Source organism: Neomonachus schauinslandi, chromosome 9, assembly GCF_002201575.2.
Source record: "Neomonachus schauinslandi chromosome 9, ASM220157v2, whole genome shotgun sequence".
NCBI lineage: Eukaryota > Metazoa > Chordata > Mammalia > Carnivora > Phocidae > Neomonachus > Neomonachus schauinslandi.
Genome location: NC_058411.1, coordinates 107,581,548 through 107,600,352, shown reverse-complemented (window position 1 = coordinate 107,600,352; position 18,805 = coordinate 107,581,548).

Below are 18,805 nucleotides of genomic sequence, written 5' to 3'. Positions count from 1 at the left end.
TCAGGGGAGCTCCGCAGCCAACCTTAAGATCTAGATCAGTGTGGCTGAAATCATGGATCCTTGCATTATGGGGGTGCAGGGTTTCCCCTAGACCTCCCCTGGTTCCTGGGGGGCTGGGCCTGCCTCTGCCTGCAGGCCTCCCTGCCACTGCCCCTCTGCTTCCTGCTGCTCAAGATGCTGCCTCTGGGAAGCCCCCATCTCCCCGGGCTGCACACGCGGCCCCCCAAAGCAGCGGCTGGGAGAGATGTCCTAATACGGTTCTATGGTTCTGAGCACACGGCATGACAAGCATCCCAGAGCCACACTCATCTTCTTTTTCTTTTCATTTAGAAAAGTGGAAAAGTGGGCGCCTGGGTGGCTCAGATGGTTAAGCATCTGCCTTCAGCTCAGGTCATGATCCCAGGGTCCTGGGATCGAGTCCCACATCGGGCTCCCTGCTCGGTGGGGAGCCTGCTTCTCCCTCTGACCCTCTCCCCTCTCATGCTGTTTCTCTCTCGCTCGCTCTCTAAAAAATAAATAAAATCTTTAAAAAAAAAAAAAGAAAAGTGGAAAAGTAATACAGAGCCACACTCCTTAGGAGCCCCCCGACTCCTCCCCGCCGCACCGTACATTTCCACGGGTTCTGCCACCCCCAAAAGTACCCAGCATCTCGCCGTCTTATCAACAACTCTGTCTCTCTCTTTTTCTCTTTTTTTGTCTTCTCTTTTGTTTTCCTACCCAGCCCCTTCAGAAGCAAAAGTTAAAAGTTTTCCATTTTTGTTATTTGGGGGTCCAGCTGACAACTTTGCCTTCAGGGTCTCTCTCCAGTCCAGTGGCTCATCAAGGACATTTCTCAAAGACAGTGCCTATTCCCCAGGGAATTTTGGTGGCAGCTGTTAGGGTAGTAAATGTTTTGCCTCATTGCATGTGTGTACAATTTTATATATGTAGATAAATATTTTACGTATAGCCACAAAGCCATGTATCTCGATGTCTTCGTCTGTAGACAAACCATACCTGAGCAGTTCTTTTGGGGGCAACGATTTAAATGATGTGCTAATAATACTCAGATCTTCATAAAACTCTGAAATGACTTGGCCTCTCCTCCCCAGCTCCCCTTCGTCCCTTCCCCTTTACCTTTCCACAGGCGCAGCCCCAGCCCAGGCGGGCCACACCCACGTTAGGTGTAAATCACGGGAGAAGCCGACAGCTGCGCCTGGCCCCGTGGGCATCCTCAGGAATGCAGAGGCTGTGGCTCATAAGGGCCATGAGGTCCGGCCTCTCCCTGGCCTGTGACTTGTGTTTTTTCTAGATAAGTCGGTCAGGAAGGGGCTGTTAAATCAATCAAGCGGATGTGTCAGTGATATACTGAAGAAAGGTGTAGAGCTCCACGTCCTTCACACACACTGCCCTAGACTCCTGCCTTCAGACATACGTCTCTGTCGGGAGCTCTCGACCACAACACTATCGACATTTGGGCCAGATAACTGGGCTGTCCCGTGTATCACTGGATATTTAGCAGCATCCCCGGCCTCTATCCACTTGATGATAGTAGCATTCTCCATCCCCCAGCCGGGACAGCCAAAAATGTTCCCAGATATTGCCAAATGTCCCCTGGGAAGCAAAACTGGCCCCTAGTTGAGAACCAGTGCTCCGTGTGACACATACTGTGTATCCAGAAATGTATATATACATACAAACAATTAAATATTTATATGCCCTTATTTTAAGTTGGCATCTGGTATAAACTTTTCATTCAATCAGCATATGCACAAAACAGAAATGTAACATATTTCCTTCCTTTTCTCCTAAAAATCAATGTCATCTGTGATAATAGTGACTTTTGCAGTGATTAAATAAATATAAGCATCTTATATCTTTCTGTAAAGTTGGCATTTACCTTACCCAGCAATGACAAGTGGTCTTGGAGATCCTTAATTTATTTCCTGCGGTCCTTCCCATCATGACTCCTGACTCCTTGAGCTCTGAGAACCCAGATGGACAAATCCAGTGTCCAATACCATGTACGTTTTTCTCTCTCCAGCCACGACATCCCAGAGATCCCCATGCAAACCAGTAAAAAAAAAAGAAGAAGAACAAGAAGAAGAAGACAAGTCGAAGCACAGGGAATCCCCATTACACAAGGTTACTTTCTAAATTGGCCCCAATCCAGTATATTAGACAGGAGAGGCAAGAATGCGATACAGTAACAAATAGCCATTTTATAGAGGTGGAAAAAAAGACTTACAAAACTGAAGTGATTTTTCTACCCTGTGCAACTATTAAGTGGCAGAACTGGGGCCCTGACTCCAAAATTGGTTCTTCCTGACCCCCTGCAAGAACTTTGGAAGGCCTCGGGGAGCTGAGAATATCCCTGATGCCACAGCAGGATGATCGTACTTCCCACACCTCTGGACATTTTTTTAAAGGTGCCTTTGCCTTTAGGCTTGTTATTAGGATTGTTATATCAGGAATGCGAGGTGTGAAGAGAAACAGTCAACTCTTTTCATTTCAAAACAGGTTTTTGGTACTCAGAGCAGAGACAAGTTCTTGAAAGCTAAGGCTTTTGATTAGCAGGAACTGCTTTTAAGTTCTAAATGCCTAATTTTTAACATCAGAAGCAAAGCTCTGAAGGAAATGGGGCATACAATGTGGATTGGAAAAAAGAAAGACGGAAGCCAGACTGCCATAAGGTCAGAGGCTACCTATGGATATGGAAGGTGGGTGGGGATGGGCGGGAGCAGAGAGGAGAGCAGGACAGGGCTCTGCCGAGGTGCGAGGCTGGGAGACGGAGCCACATTCCTGAATCTTCTTGACGTTCAAATCTCAGTAGGAGAGGAAATAACTGAACGAGAGTCTCTGACAAGTTCGAGGAATAAAAAAGGAGGAGGCTTTGGATGAGAGCAAACTTTGGAGGAGGACAACTGTCCAGTGAAGGATCCCAGACGTGTGGACCCAGACTGGTGCGGAGAACAGATGGGCGTCTCCACGCCTGTAGAGAACAGCGGGGCTACCTGAGAGGCAGAGACTCCCAGGGGACCCTCGACAATAGGAGAGGATGTCCTGTGGGGTCAGATAAGGACACAGTTGTGTCCCAGCCCACGTCAACAAAGAAGGGAAGAACTGTCCAAAGACCAGACTGGATAGCAAATCTCAGTAGACACCAGGGGAAACAGATGGTGACAAGTGTGCCTTACCAGGGCAAGGATGCAGCAATGGATGACAGTGGGGATGGAGAACCACATGTCCAGCAAATAGCCAGAGACTCCTTCTGATTGGCCCAGCTGGTGTCACGTGGCCAAGCCCACTGAACCAATCCCCGTGGCCAGAGGAGGCTTGTTTTGTACGTCTGGTTGGTTGAGACTTGCTTTGTACATCCACTCCAAGGGCTGTGGCTGAGTCTCAACCAGACCTGTGGACCGAAGTGAGGGAGGGTAGAACCCTAAATAAAACTGGGGCTGTTATTAGATGGACAAATGGGCCCTAGAGAGATGAACAAGTTTCAACGAAAGAAGGTATTTGAAAAAAAGTCTCAGGGGGAGGCAAATATTATGGTTGCTTAGTAAGCCTGCGTTCTCAGTGTCCTCCTTGGGTCCACGTTATCCCTAAGGGGAGCAGGTGCTTTACTCCATTTTCCCTTGGAACACTGAGACATACAATGGAGAAGTAGATCTGTCAGATTGGCCCAGATGAGATGTTGTATTCATCCACAGGCTGACTTCCCCTTGAAGACAAGCCAGATGAGGACAGACTTATCCTGAGTGAATGCGGATTCTGACACCAACCCACCAGGACCTCACACAGGAAGGCTTTGGTTGGGAGACCAGGACAGGAGGCCTGTTTCAGTCAGGGCTGAAGCTGTCATGTCTGATCTTGGGGAAGCCAGCTCTGTGGCCACAAGAGGAAAGAGAAAGGGCAGTGGGGCAGTGCCCACATCTCTCTCCTGATTGCCTGGGCTCATACTCCTTGGTCACCTAGCCAGTGTCCTAATCACCGAGGCTCATGGAAATGAGCAAAATCGCCCAAGGACACATTACTTTTACTAGAACCATGATTCAAACCCCTAGTTATGTGGTTCTTTGCACAGCGGCTATTGCCTGGGGCATCATCCAGCCCCGGAATCTCAACCCTACTCAATTTTATGGAATGCTGTAGGGATGCCCCCTCGCCCCACGCAGATGAGGAAAAGGAAGCTATGGCAGGCTGCCCAGTGTCACACAGCGGAGTGGTAGAGCCAGCTGGTCCCAGGAGAACCCAGTTCTTCTCCTGCATGGCCTGGCACTCTGTCCTTTGCCGATGACTTGTCCAGCATCCCGGGCCCTGCATCCTACGTGGGCCAGCCATCTAGGGTACTGGTCTGGAAGTAGACATGAAGCCACAAGCCAGGTGTTGGCCTTTCTATGTCCCCATCACAGTGCCAGATCCCAGGGCTGACACACGCATATCTGAACGTACTCCTTGGAAGAATGAACCCGGTCTCCATCCTCTTGACCCAAAGTGTGGTCTATGGACGAGCAGCGTTAGCATCACCTGGCCCCTTTTAGAAATGCAACATCTCAGGTCCTTCCCAGAATCAGAATCTTTATTTTGACAAGATCCCCAGGGGATTCTTCTGCATATTTCAGTTTGAGAAGTGCTGATCTGCACACCTTCTGAGCACTGGGACTTTTGCCAGCCTCCGAGGTTTCTGACTCACAGAATGTTCCTGCACTTTGCTGCTGCCATAAATACCCTCCTGACTGCCCCAGTGGGTTTACACTTGATGGTTCCCAGAAACACCAGGTCCTTGTGTACATGAAGATGCTGCTGACTTTCCAGTTTCCAAGGAAGGGAGATCGAAAAGCCATGCTCCTTAGTTGTCATCAATGGTCAGAAAAGGAGGCCCACAGAGGCATCTTGGGAACTGAGTTGAGTTCCTGCTTCTGATCCTCCCTCATCTCCTGACTGATGCCTGCTTGCCTTTCCCCGTAAATACCGTGTTTGTAAACAAACCCATATGTGAACCTATCAGGGAAGTCCGGGCAGGAGCCCTGCATTTGCCGGGACTCAGCATCTGTCTTTTTATGAAAGCTGCCCTCCTAGATAGAGACCTGCCTTCCCACTTTCACTCTGGTCTTCTCCCCCAGTGCAATTTCGTTTTTGTTTTTTTTTTTAAACAGATATTAGTCCCCATTTTTTGGTAAATGTAAAATCCTCGTTTCTCTTCTCTTTCCTCCTTCTCAACTGAGTTTCTAACAACTGGTACACACATATTATGGAGAATAGCTGGTATCAGTCTTATAAAATCTTGGTGAAAAATATGAAAAAAATAGAAAAACTTTAATCTTCTCATTATTTAGCACAAAACTCCAATGGTAGGAATATTTTCTTTCTTTCTTTCTTTCTTTTTATAGTAGCAAGTCTTTTTTTTTTTTTTTTAAGATTTTTTATTTATTTATTTGGCGGAGAGGGAGAGAGCGCACAAGCAGGGGGAGCAGCAGAGGGAGAGGGAGAAGCAGGGTCCCTGCTGAGCAAGGAGCCCGATGCGGGACTCGATCCCAGGATCCTGAGATCATGACCTGAGCCGAAGGCAGACGCTTAACCAACTGAGCCACTCAGGCGCCCTGGTAGGAATACTTTTTAAGTCCTCAACAAGGGAATGTTCCATCTGTACCATGAGTCCGTGGAAGTATACAGATGTCTGTTGACATTACTTGGAGGGTAGGCCGATGAGGTGGGTAGGAGAAGGCAGGCCCACCGGAGCATATGTGCTATCATCACAAAATTAAAATTAAAAACAAAACAAAGTACGGTGCCCCTTCGTTGTGTCTTTATTTTTTGTTCATGGGATTTAACATAAAATACTGCTGACCCAGCTGAAATCTTCAGAATCTGAAGTCGACATCAGATCTCCATGCACCATATTTTTGACTTGCAAATGCCTTCCAAGAATAGCTGGAGTGTCCTTATTAAGCCCGGCTTATGATGCATCCGTACTTCGCGCCGTCTGCTCCGGCACTGTATAATTCATGGACTTGCCTTATGAAGTTCGGGAGGGATCGAAACCATGACCAGCCCGTGAACTCAAACTGACACTACCATTATTTTAAAAGGAACACAGTGCAGGCTGACACCTGACCCATGGCTCAGCCCCATCCAGCCCGGATGCTGAACAGGCTTTACTTAAGCCAGGTCCCAAGTCTGTCTGTCCATATGGACTCTGCGGCCATGGGATTCGGTGAAGGGGCACGTACTCCCAGCTGACGCTGGGTCATGACTTGCCATCCCTGTGATCATGGACAGCACAGAAAACCAGCCTGTGGGCCCGTGGTATGTAGAGTTGAATTTCGTTAATTTCAGCAAGAGACAGCGAGGCTCGTCATGATAATCATCACCGTAGTTACCGTAGGTGAGCTCTTACCGCCTGCCGGGCCCTGGACCCATTATCTCCTTTAAGCCACACAGCAAAGTAGGATTTATTATCCCATTTTACAGAGGAAGAAACATTTTAGGTCCAGAGGCTGGCCTAAAACCACATCGATAATGACCAGAAAAGCCTGGATTCACACTGTTGGGTCTGTGGGCTCCAAAGCCGATGTTCGTAGTCTCTGTTCCCCAAAAGGGGGTGCGTAACCCCCAGGGCTGGGCACGGCAATTGGTCCATGGGAAATATAAACATCTGTACTTGTGCATTTTCATTGTATACATAACATAGTATTACATTTGAACCTGCATAATGAATAAAAAAATACATATGCATATATTGGTAGCTGATTTTTTTTCCTGGATAGTGAGGCCGAAGTTGAAATGTTTAGAGTCACTGCTCTTGGCTCCTCCCTACACTGACCCCTGCCCAGGGGCTCCAAGAACAAACTCTAGGCAGCCAGGCTGGCCCTCTCTCCTCACGACCCTTTCTGAGATCCTCATCTGAGACCCGGCAAGCTTAACTTCTCCAGCCTGCCCACCCTACCTGGCAAGCCAAGAAACTGATGGATAGGAACTCAAAGACCACTTGTTTTTGTTTGTTTGTTTGTTTAAGATTTATTTATTTGAGAGAGAGAGAGAGAGAGCACACAAAAGGAGAGGGAGAAGCAAACTCCTCGCTGAGCAGGGAGCCTGATGCAGGGCTCGATCCCGGGATCCTGAGATCATGACCGGAGCCAAAGGCAGATGCTTAACCTACTGAACCACCCAGGCGCCCCCCAAAGACCACTTCTAATTTGCAGTGTGACCTCCAGCCAGCCAGGGCACCACCCTGGGCCTCAGCTCCTCATCTGTTGGCCTTTGTTATAGCGATATATTACTATTACTTATTACTGCCCCATTAGGACTTATGGTCTTGATTCAGGAGCCTGAGGCTCCATTCCCGGGTGGAAATGTGACCTCTTCGTGCACTGTTGCAGGAGCCTGATCCAAATTCAAGCCAGGGGGACACACTCCTGCTGCTGTCCCTCCAGCCGGTGGTGTCATCTGGCCTGTGAGGCTTCCTCTCTCTGGGTCTCAGGAACCTTCATCTGTGCAGGGAGTGGGCCTGGTCCTGCTGCGGCTTATGCAGGGGATCTAACGAGCTGAGTGTCATGAACACCCCTGGACGGTCAGAAGAATTTTCTAAATGAACCTCATATTCCTCTGCTCTCGCCATCACTTATCCAGCCGGGCCAGATGACAGGGCCTGCCATTCCTGTAGAGGAGACTTACTGAGCCCCTCTGGAGCTAGACACTGGGGTCCCAGCACTGATGAAAAACCCACAGTCTCTGTGGGGAGGTTTCCAAGGTAGTGGGGGAGACAGAAAGGAGCAAGAAACAATCAAATGAGGATAATTCCGCCTGGAGATCATAAAATAGGACCACCACCACCACCACCACCCCCCCTCCCCCGCGGGGAATGGACGCCCGCAGATAAAAAAGAACGTCCTTCGTCAAGATCAGGCTCAGAGCCTCACACGGCGGTGTATATAGAGAGATATGGAAGCAGCAATTTAGGAAAGAATCTCTGACCCCTCCGCACCTCTCTCCACATAACGATTGAGTGCAAAGAAGAAAACCCACAGCTGCCAGCACTCCTGCCTCAGATGGGCCCAAACTTCCCTTTGAGAGGTCAGCTTGGTTTGAGCACCCAAGGGAGCCACTGCCACCTGAGACCAAGGATGGGGGAACTAGCCAGAAGCCCAGATCGTGCAGACAGGCCGTGCCCATCACACCTCCTGATGGCTGACTTGAGTGGCTTCGTCTCCCTCCCCCCACCCCCTCTTCCACCCTGCCTGGGGGTTTGGCTGCCACCATCCTGGGGATTGAGACGCCACCGGCCTCAGTCTACAGCAAATCTGCAGGGCGGTGCTCTGGTCCCCTTGGCAACCGCCCACCGCACCCCTGGCTGTGAAGCCAGGAGACCATCTCCAGGGCTCCTCCGCAGCTCCCGGCAGGCCAGGGGGAGGCCAGCACCTTCGCTGAGTTCCCTGCCTCCCTCTGGGCGTCTGGAGGCACCAAGGAGCCCCGCCTGGCTCGCAGGGTGAACAGCTGGGAGGCAGGACAGGGTCACACTAGCCACCCACAGCTAGTGACACAAAGACAAACAGGCCCCTGGGTGCCCAGAGCTAGAGCACGGGGCGCAGAGGAGGCAGGCTCCCTCCAGGACGGGAGGGCCAGGTCACAGCCGGGAGTGGGGGGCACCCAGTGCATGCTGGGAGCTGATGAGAGCAGTAGCTCTTCTGTATTGTGCACCCGCTCTGGGCCATGCTTGAAACTCACAGCTCATCTCCTCCCCGACACATCACGCGGTGAGCCAGAGACTCGGGGTTATTACCCCCACCATGTTAGAGATGAAAACGCTAAGGCTCTGAGTGGAAAATTGAGAACCCAAGGTCACGGTGCTAAGAAGTGACAGATGAGCAATTTGAACCCCGCCTGCTTGCACCGGGCCCGTGACCCCTCTGCCTTCTCAAGGCCTTGAGTCTTTGCTGACTGCCCCCGGGGCCAGGCCGCGGGTCTGCAGAATCTCTGAAGTCGGTGGGCTTAGAGCTGAGATGCAGAGACAAGCACCCAGGAATCAATTCTAGAATAACAAACCATGGGGTTGACTAAGTGAGAAAAGCTCATTGGACTTGGGAGTTAGCCAGCCCTGGGTTTGGGCCTGAGCCTTCTGAACCTTCACATCCTCATCTGTACAAGGAGCCCTACACAGGGTGGTGCAGAGGGACCCCATGAGTACCCGCGCAGTACTTGGCAATGAGTGAGCGTCTCATGAATGTTTCCTTCCTTCTTTTCTTTTTTTGTCCCTCGAAATAAGTTCATTAAGACTTTGGAGAATGCAACACTCCCGGCGGGCTTCCTGGAGGAGCCGACCCCTGGGCCCCCACTGGACCTGTGGCATCTGATCTCAGTAGAGATGAAGATGTAATTATTTGCCCAGTATGTCACTGTTCTGAGCTTCAGCTTCTTCATCTGTAGAGCGGGGCTAATCACAACTACTTTGTAAATAATCATGCACATGAAGGTACCAGCAGAGTGTCCTGGAAGAGAACAAGAGCCCAGAGATTGGCGTTCTGGGCAGAGCTCTGCCCCCCTGTGGCGTGACCCTGGGCAGACTTCGTTTCCTCTTCTACAAAATGGGGAATGTTAAGTCGCCGGGGGAGTCCAGTGGCCTCCCTGGGACTCCTGCTTCCTCAGGAGTTAAATGGCTTGCTTGTAGCTCTTCGAGGTTTCTTCTCGTGTCTAGAGCCCCCTGAGGCTTCGGTTCTAAGCTAGGGCCCACCCTGTCCCAACGGCCTCCCCACCCAACATATGCCAACGAAGACCCCGCAGCCCTGGGGACCAGCATTCGGGGCCAGGGTGGAAAAGGAAATGCTTCTGGGCCATTTCCTGTTCCCCGAGGGCCTTCAAGAGAAACAAACAAACAAAAAAGGGACTAAGAGCAAAGAAGAAATTTGCCTTGAAAACAAAATCACAAGACATAAACTCTCCCAGCTAGCCGAGGGCAGGGCAGCCCTGTCACCTACAGAGGGGACTCAGCGCACTTGCTGCCTGTGCCCGGGGCACGGCCGGCCAGGATGTTGGTGGAGACAAGCCCCAGGCAAGGTAGGGTGCTCTGACCACGTGCCAGGTCACACACAGGGGAGCAAATGTCTATTTCTGACCAATGATTAAGAGCTGGTGGCAGGTAACAAAGCCAGGTGAGGAACCACAGATGGGCCCTGGGCTCCTAGGCATAGAAAGTCTCCCCGTTCTTATGTTTCCCACTTCCGGGGTACATTTTTCTCAACAAGCCACCCACATCCCCACCCTCACTCAGGGGCCAGCTAAACCCCATCCTTCCTAGACAGGAGTCTACAGCTCACACAGTGGGGCTGTGGGGTGGGGTGGTCTGCCAAGGTTCAGGGCTCAGGGTGCTCAGCTCCGAGTCCTTGCTGCTGGCTGGAGGGCTCCTCAGAGTAAAGGTGTGGAGAATGGCAGCAGAACTCCCTAGTCTCTAGAATGGAGCTCTGCTTTGCAGGAAGTTTCCTCCAGGGTCCCTCCCATCATCTCTTCCAGGGTGACCTTCATCAGGAGGATGGTTGGGCAGGAGCCAGCTGATAGGGCTGCACACCCCAGCCTGACCGCACCTCTCTCCCTCCCCCCGCTTTCTTCCTTTCCACTCCCCCCACCTCCGATAGACACTAACCAAGCACCTAATGCAGGCCAGCCCTGTCTGACTACATACATGGTGGTAACTGAGGCACAGCTGTCTTGTGCTCTAACGCCACACTCTGGCCCACTCTCCTCCCGAAGCAAGGGGCCTATGGAGGGCAAGAGCAGAAAGGGCTCCTCTGCCGTGAGCCTGACCACCACCCCCATTTCACAGATGTGGTCACTGAGGGCCAGGAAGGAGCTTGGCTCAAGGGCGCCCCTCTTGAGAACAAGCCTTACACCTTGCAGGATGGAGAGGGCCCCGTGGGGGTACGTAGACGCCATGCAGTGGATGTCCCTGGGGCACCTGCCGTGCACGCAGCCCTGTGTCAGCCCGCGGGGACATGTGGGGAGTCAGGCCTGACCTGGGGGTGGGGGGCTGCAAACACACACAGAGCTGCCTCACTCCGTGGGCTGCTGCAGGGGCTGGGGAGGGTGAGGCAGAAGCCTGGGCTCCCTTGCCTGAGGGGCTGTCCCGGCCAGGCTTGAGGAAGGCCCACCCACCTTCACATCTCGGAGACCACGAGGGTACCGTTGGCTCACTGCTCCCATCCCACATGTTGACACGGAGCCAGGAGCGGATGGGGCGGGGGGTGCCCTCTGCCTCCGCGTCGTTGCTCCTGAGCTGACAGACAGAAAGACAGGGAGGTTGGCACCCGAGACACCTCTCTGAGCCACTGGCCTTTCACTCTCTGCCCCGGCCTGTCTGCCCCACCTCTAGCATCCTCCCTCTCCCAGCACCCTCGCTTCTGCCCCATCCTGGGCTCTAGTCATTCAGGGACCAAAGGAACGGAAGGTTAGCTGTGGCATTTCAGGACAGCAGGGCAGAAGAGGGGGTTGGGGATAGAGCGAGACTCGCAGGGTCATCCCTCACACGGCAGGAGTGATGGTGAGTGTCCCAGCGCTGAGGCCCAGAGAGGTGCCACACCTCAGCCAAAGTCACACAGCATGAAGGGGCAGTGCTTGGCCCAGAGCCCAGGTCTTTACCATCGTCTCAGACTCCATCGACTCCTCCGAGTGGGTGGCCCCCCGCTGGCTCCACTCCCTGCCTGGATGTCCAGGCCTCCTGCTGTTCCTGCAGCTTGGAGAGAGAGCCTGGTGGGGGTGGGGGTGGGGGGAATTGGTGCAGAGGAGAAAACAGAAAGTGCCAGCTGATTCATATTTCTAAATGTCATGTTATTCCAGGAGCATTCTCGCTTTGCCACCACCTTCATCCACCCCCCGCTTGCCATCTTGAAGGAGGCCTGCGGGGCGGCCAGGGGAGGTGGGGGTGCTGTGAGACCAGGGTCTGGGGGGCTGTGCCCCCGCCCTGCCCCCTGGATGAGCGGAGGGGTGGGCACTGTGCTGGGAGCCTGGGTTCAAGCTCTGGCTGTAGAATCAGGTGCCGTGGGGCCCTGAGCCTGGCTACACCTCCTTTGTGCGCTGCCCTAGGCAAAAAGAGGGGCGTGCTTCCCAAGACGGGCTGCATATCAGATTTGCCTCAAAAGAAAACAGACTCTCTCGGACTACAGCCCTAGAGATTCTGATTCAGGAAGTCAGAGGTGAGGCTGGGAGTCCATATTCGATCCGTATTCCCTAACCCCTGCCCAACCTGGTGGTTCTGGTACAACCTGTCTACAGAGGGGTGCTTGGAAAGCTCCCAGCAACACGCTTCCATCCAGATTCCTGTTTGTCTTCGGTACTTATTTACCTCCTCCCGAAGGCCCTCCCTGGTTTACCCACCCCATCTGCCACCTCCAATGCTCATCACTCCTGGCCCTGCCTCCTCACCCACGCTCATCTTATTGCTCCCCAAAGACATTTCATCATTTGTGCCTGTGTCTGCGTGTGTGTCCTGTGTGGGTTCAGTGAGGTGAACCTCCCACGCAGCATCGAGAACGGTGCTCAGCCCTGGAGCCAGCGAGTCCCAAGCTCGTGGCCCCTGTGAACTCCCCTGAGGTGAACTGTGCAAGCACTTATTGCAGGGCTTGGTGGAAGGGGGCGATCAGAGGCCGCGAAAGGACAGCTGGATTAATGCTGGAAGGTTCCCGGAGGCCCCCTGACTCTCCCTGGGTGGCCATGGGAGATTTGAACACCTGCCCCCGGTGTGTGCCTGGAGGCAGAGGACTCGGGCAAGCATGGGTCCTCCACAAAGACTAGGTGTTGCTCAGAGTTCTCTGGAACCTTTCAAATAAGGCCAGGTGCCGTCCTGCAGGAAACGGAATTCCCAGGAAACAGAATTCCCCACAAACGGTTCAATGGGAGGGGCAGGAATGGAAGGGCTGCTGACAGAGGCGGATGGGGGCAGGGGGATCCGAAGGGGTCCCGAGGCTCTGCGATGCCAGGCGGCCCTGGAGCCCCACACCTAAAGAGGCAGGGGCAGATGGCATTGTCAGAGCCCAGTGGGAGCTGGGGCTATGGAACAGGGGCCGCCCCCCCACCCCCCCAGAGCGCCGTCACAGAGGGAGGTGGCCATTCCCAGGGCCATAGCATCACGGCGGTGGGGCGGGGGAGATCCATCTTTCTCCTCCCACCTTCCCTTTTCATTCTGGTACCTTCCATTGGCCAAGCCCAGGCGGCAGCCAGAGGCCCCAGCAGCCCCTAGTGGTCCCCTCCTGGGGCGCAGAGAAGGGCAGGGAGAGTTTTGTATGTTGTAGAGTGGGTAGGAGGCAAGCGGAGAATAACCAGCTACTCGGGCAGCCCGGCAGTCTCCCAGCTCCTCCACACCCCCGCCCACCTTCTCTGCTCCGGCGGGGCTGGGGAGGGCGGGGTGGGGGGGTGCCTGACACCGCCGTCGGAAGACCGGTTTCAGCCCCATCACAGCCACCAGCACACAGGACCATTGCAGGAAGTCAGCTCCCCGCTTCGGGCCCTGCTCTCCTCATCTGTAAACCCCAGGGGCGAAGCTAGCCATCCCTTTCCAGTCCTGACCTGAGGTTTTCCTCCCCTGCCTTTTCGAGAATGGAGCCCTGCTCGGCGGCAGGAAAATGGGCTTGGAGAAGCAGGAAGCTTAGCAAATGGAAAATTAATTCTGGACGGTAAAGAGCAGAGGCTGTTGTTTGTGATGTATAACTTACTCTTTGTGTCAAACTGTGTACTGTGAATATCAGTGGGATGGCAAGAAAACCGAGATCTATTGCTTCGAGTTTAATCTGTTCCCCATGTTGGAGCAGGGAAGCGGGGGGAGGAAGACTACGACTTTAATCACAGGCCCAACTCGAGATGTCAAGCTGCTCTCGGTGTGTTAGTCAAATGATGTTGTATTACAGGCTTCCCAGACAGCGCCCCACACTGCAGCTTTATCTGCCGAGCCGTAAATTAGCACACCTCCTTTACGCTCTTCAGGTAAAACCAGTAATTTAGCTGAAAAACACACACGCACGCACACAGAGCTTGTGGGGCGGGGGGGTGGCGCTTAGGAGAGGGGGTTGCTCCCCTTGAGCAGGGAATAGCTAAAAACATGCAAACCAGAATGAAATGACACTCGGCGGCACCTCCTGTCATTAGTGTGTGGGCTCCTGGTGCAAGCCCCGAAGCCGGCCCACCTTCCCTGCTACCTGCCTCCGTGCCTCCCCCCACCCACCCCTTTTTGCCATGAACCGTAAATTACATGCTGACACCTTTAATTTGTGCAAAGTATGCCTGGCTGCGCCTGGCATCAGCAGCCGGCTGCTATAATAAGGTCAATCTATATTCATTGTCGCAGCAGTTGATGTGCCAGATAACACAGGGAGGCAGCACTGTGGTGGCTTCTCCGGGCTGGGGGGAGGGGGTGCCCACTGCCGCTCAGCACGGCCTGGCCAGTTGGTTCATCACTTATGCATGGCATGAGCGATGTTATGATTTAGCTAATCACCATCAGGTATTCATCCTACGGCTGCCTGGAGACAGCCACGGTGCCTGCCTGCCTGCCCGAGCCGGGGGGGAGGCCCCCACCCGCAAACACCACAGAGAGACCGCTCGGTGGGTCTGACTCTCCTTGCCAGGCTGTGGTCCCCGGTAGTTTATGATTCAGGACTACAGAGCCCCTAGCCTGGTGGAGGAGAAGATGCCGTCGGCGGTGCCCCCCGGGGGGGCAGGGGTGCGGGTGTGGGATGCCCCTGGATCCTGGGGCCCAACCAGGGGTGGGTGTCTCAGTGATGGGTCACACAGCATGAGCCCAGGCACTGGAGTCATAGGGTTCTGGATTCTAATCCCGGCTCTACCTCTTGCAAGCTGTGAGAGCTTCGACGAGTCGCTTAACCTCTCTGGGCTGAATGGAGAAAGAATTCCAATCCTGACAGGGGGAGTGTAAGGATACAAGCAGATGAATGCAGTTGCTGGTGGGGTCTGCACGGAGGAGGCCCTCGGTCAACGAGCTCCCATTACTCAGAGCCCTAGTGGGCCCATCACAGGTGCTGTTGGGTGAATGTCTGCTTTCAGGTGGGGAATTCAGACCCAAAAGTTGGCTAAAGAATGGGGCTGGCACCAATGGCTGAGCCACTTGGTTGAGATACTTCCCAGATCCTGAAATGTTTATGCTGAAGAAGCATGAATCCATGGCTGGGGAGGGTCACAGGGGCAGAAGTGAACCAAGTAGTCAGCCTCAAACAGACTGGAGGCCACAGACAAAGCACAGGCTTATGGGGGTGAAGGGACGTGGAGAGGGGCCAGCCAGACCCTTCCTGCCAGTGATGGCAAATGGAAGACAGAAAGGAAACGGATCCATCCAAAGAGGTCCAGGCAGTGAGCTGCAGTCCCAGCGGACTTCTGCCTTTGTAGTCTTGCCCGCTGCCCCTCAGGACAAATGACCATCAGTCTCCTGGGGGCTGCCCTTGGGATGACAGGGCGCCCTCTCCCCTCTTCATGGTGCTTAGTTAGGGGTGCCCGACATGGTTCCCCGCTTTGTCCATAGCCAGGTGAGCAGAGGGAGGCACAAGACTGAATTCAAAAGCCTCTGGCTGATCCTCATTTTCCTTATTTGCACAATGGAGCCAATACCATCTGCCCCTTGGGGCTGATGAGATGATTAAGTGAGCCCAACTGCACACCCAAGTGGGCCAGATGAGGACCCCTTTTCCCTCCAATCAACCAGCTTAGGATCTAAGGGAGGGGGTCACCTAAGTCCAGCTACAACACAAGCAGCCAGGCTAGGCGCTTCGGTGATCTGGAAGCGTGCTAGCTTATTCTACTGCCACGTCTTTGTCCTTGCTGCTCCCTCCCCCAGGAACACCCTTCCCTTCTCACTGTCCCCAGGGCCAGCCCATCCACCCTTCCCTTCTCACTGTCCCCAGGGCCAGCCCATCCACCCTTCCCTTCTCACTGTCCCCAGGGCCAGCCCATCCACCCTTCCCTTCTCACTGTCCCCAGGGCCAGCCCACCCTCCCAGGTTCTGGTCTGATCTTGCTTCCTCCAAAAAGTCCTTTGTCCCTCCTCAGTGTCAGGACTGTCTTCCCCTGCCCACAGCACCAACCACCCTTCCTGACTGTAAGTGGGCTCGTGATCTGTCCCCTAGTGATTTGGCCCCAGGTAAGAAAGAAGTCGTGGGAAGGCGAGCCGTTCTGCACAGGCTAACCAGCCTTAGGCCCCTGGGGGTCTCCACCTGCTCATCTGCAAAATGGACCGGCAAAGGTGGTGTAGGGTACTCTTGGTGGCCCCGGGCATCACAGTGCTAGGCAAAGCTTCCAGTAAAGCTGGCTCTGAAGGGACTACAAGGGCAAGGCCAATGGGCATCTCCATGGAAACCAGTGCCAGTAGGTTGAATTTCCCCGATTTGACAGCCTAGGGACTCCGAGTCCGAATTAATTTAAAGAATGCCAATATTCTCTCCCGCATAGGCTGGTGCCTCGAGGATTCTTCCAATGCCCGATGAAACCACCTGCCCTGCCCCCCCCCCCCGGCCAGCACCCTCAGCTCCTGCCCCCAGGCCAGCACAGCGCTGCATCCCCACACACCTCCCCGCACCTCAAAATGACCCACACACCTGTGCCGCGAGCACCTGCCAAGACACGGTGCTGCCAGTGTTCAATCGTCCTCGAAATGCTTTGCCTCTCTTACCAGCACAACTTGGACAGAGCGGAGGGCGGGGCCTCCCCAGGCCGGCAGGGCCAACAACCTCCCACAGCCACCTTATGGGCTCGCCTGGCTGGGCATCCCCCGCCCATCAGTGGCAGGCGAGGTGCGACCGGAGGGCCGCCTGACCAGGCCTGGGGCCGGGCCCACACCCTCGTCCCAAAGCATCCTTATCATTCACTAGCAAGTGACCATGACGCCACTTTGCTGCTGAGGAACCAGAAGCAAGAGAGGCATGGGGCTGGTACATTCCTTCGCAGAGCAGGATCTGAGCCCCGCACAGAGACGGAGGTATCCAGCCACCCCTCCTCAGCACCTGGGACTCGGGGTCTATTATCCCTAACACCCCATTTCCCCAATGTCTTTTCTGAACTTCTTGCCCTAACCGATACCTGGCTGTCACCCCAGACACCACTTCCCCACCCCCTCCCCAGGGGAGGCTGTTGTCTCTTCCACATCCCACATCACCTGGGGCTGGGAGGGGAGGCAGGTGCCCTCAGATCCACCCTTCCCCTCTGAAAGCCCCAGCTCCTCTGAATTCTATGCCAAGTGACTTTACCTCTCACCACCATCCCGTGGGAGGTCACCCACTGCCCCCCTGGGTCACACCCCCACTGGGCGACTTCATGTCCATTTTGAGGATCGATCCATCAGGGGTGCTTCTCTGTTCCTCCTCCTGGCTGACTCTAGCCATCCGATCCACCCGGCGGCCATGAGCATCACACCCCGACCTTACCATCTACAAAATATCCCCCTTAAGCCTCCCACCTGGGACAACCTGCCACCTGCTATCCTTTCGGATCACACTCCCTCTGCCTCACCAAGCCCTCCGGCCACCAATCACCGCTATCCCAGGATCAATACCCGTCTGGGGCCTCATATCCACCCTTCACAATCCTCCTCCCTTCCTTCTTCACACTTAGAAGCCATGCCCAGGCTCGGCACCATCCAACCACACACGTACGTGATTCCTGCACCCTTCAGTAGGACGCGGCTGCAGAAAAAGCAAAATGACTTTCCTCTAAATTCATGGCCTCAAATCTCAAAGGAGCACTTCCGCCGCGCAGCTGCCTGGGCCGGCACGACCCCATTCTCCCAAACAGATGCCTTGTCCTTTCTCCTCTCCACACACCCCTCGCCGCCACCCCCCTCAGTGGCCTCAGGCTTTGCTCAGAAGATAGTAGCAATCAGAGAGAACTCCCTCATCCTCCCATCAGGGAACCGGCACCCCTCCCATACCTGCACCCCATCTCTGCTCCCTCCCTCCCAGGGAGTGGACGGAGGCCACCGCTCTGCCCAAGGCCCCCTGTTCCACGTGGGGCCTGGATCCCACCTCTCTCACCTGCTCCAAGACCTGGGTGTCTCCTCTTTCTGCACCCCCATCTTCTCCCTGTCCACTGGGTCACCCTGGGCAGGATGCGCATGCTCTAGGATCCCCTATAATAAACAACAAGCTCCGTTCATCACCACACCTCTCCCTGGATCCCATCCTGGTTTTCCTGCTCCCCTTCACTGCAGAACGTGCTAAAGAATGGCCTGCAGCTCCTGTCTCCATCTCTCACTGGGCACTCTGTGCCCACCGCTAGAGCACCGCTCCCGCGCCCCTGGCTGGGAACTGACTGGCAGTGGAGCATGGCCAGTGGCCGAGAGCAGGAGGGAAGGGCAGCTCGGGGGCAAAGAAAAGACCCTCACTGTGAAGAGCCTCGAGCTCGATCAAAGACGTTGGCCATTTCCTGCAGCCGTCTTCAGATGCGTTTTAGAAAGGATGTTCTGGTGGCACAGGGTGGGGTGGGCTGGAGATCAAGAGGGGAGAACAATTAAGAGGACATGGGAGGGGCCCTGGGGGAGAAATCAGGGAGGCCTGAGCTCGCCAGACGGCAGAGACAGAGGAGTGTAGGATCACTGTCAGGACTAAGGGGCCAAGCACGTCCAGCACCCGGTATGGAACATTCCTTATCCCCCATGCTTTCCCATCATGAAACAGACCAGACTGAGTGACCCCGGATTGGTGACCGTCTCTCACCCGCCCCAGTGGCAGGCACCCCGCTCTCAGCCCCGTCACCACCGGCCCCTCACTGCTGACACAGGGTAGGCACTCAGCGCACACTCAATCGAGAAAAGTGTGGGCCACACAGTGGCGAGGCCGGCGGGAGGG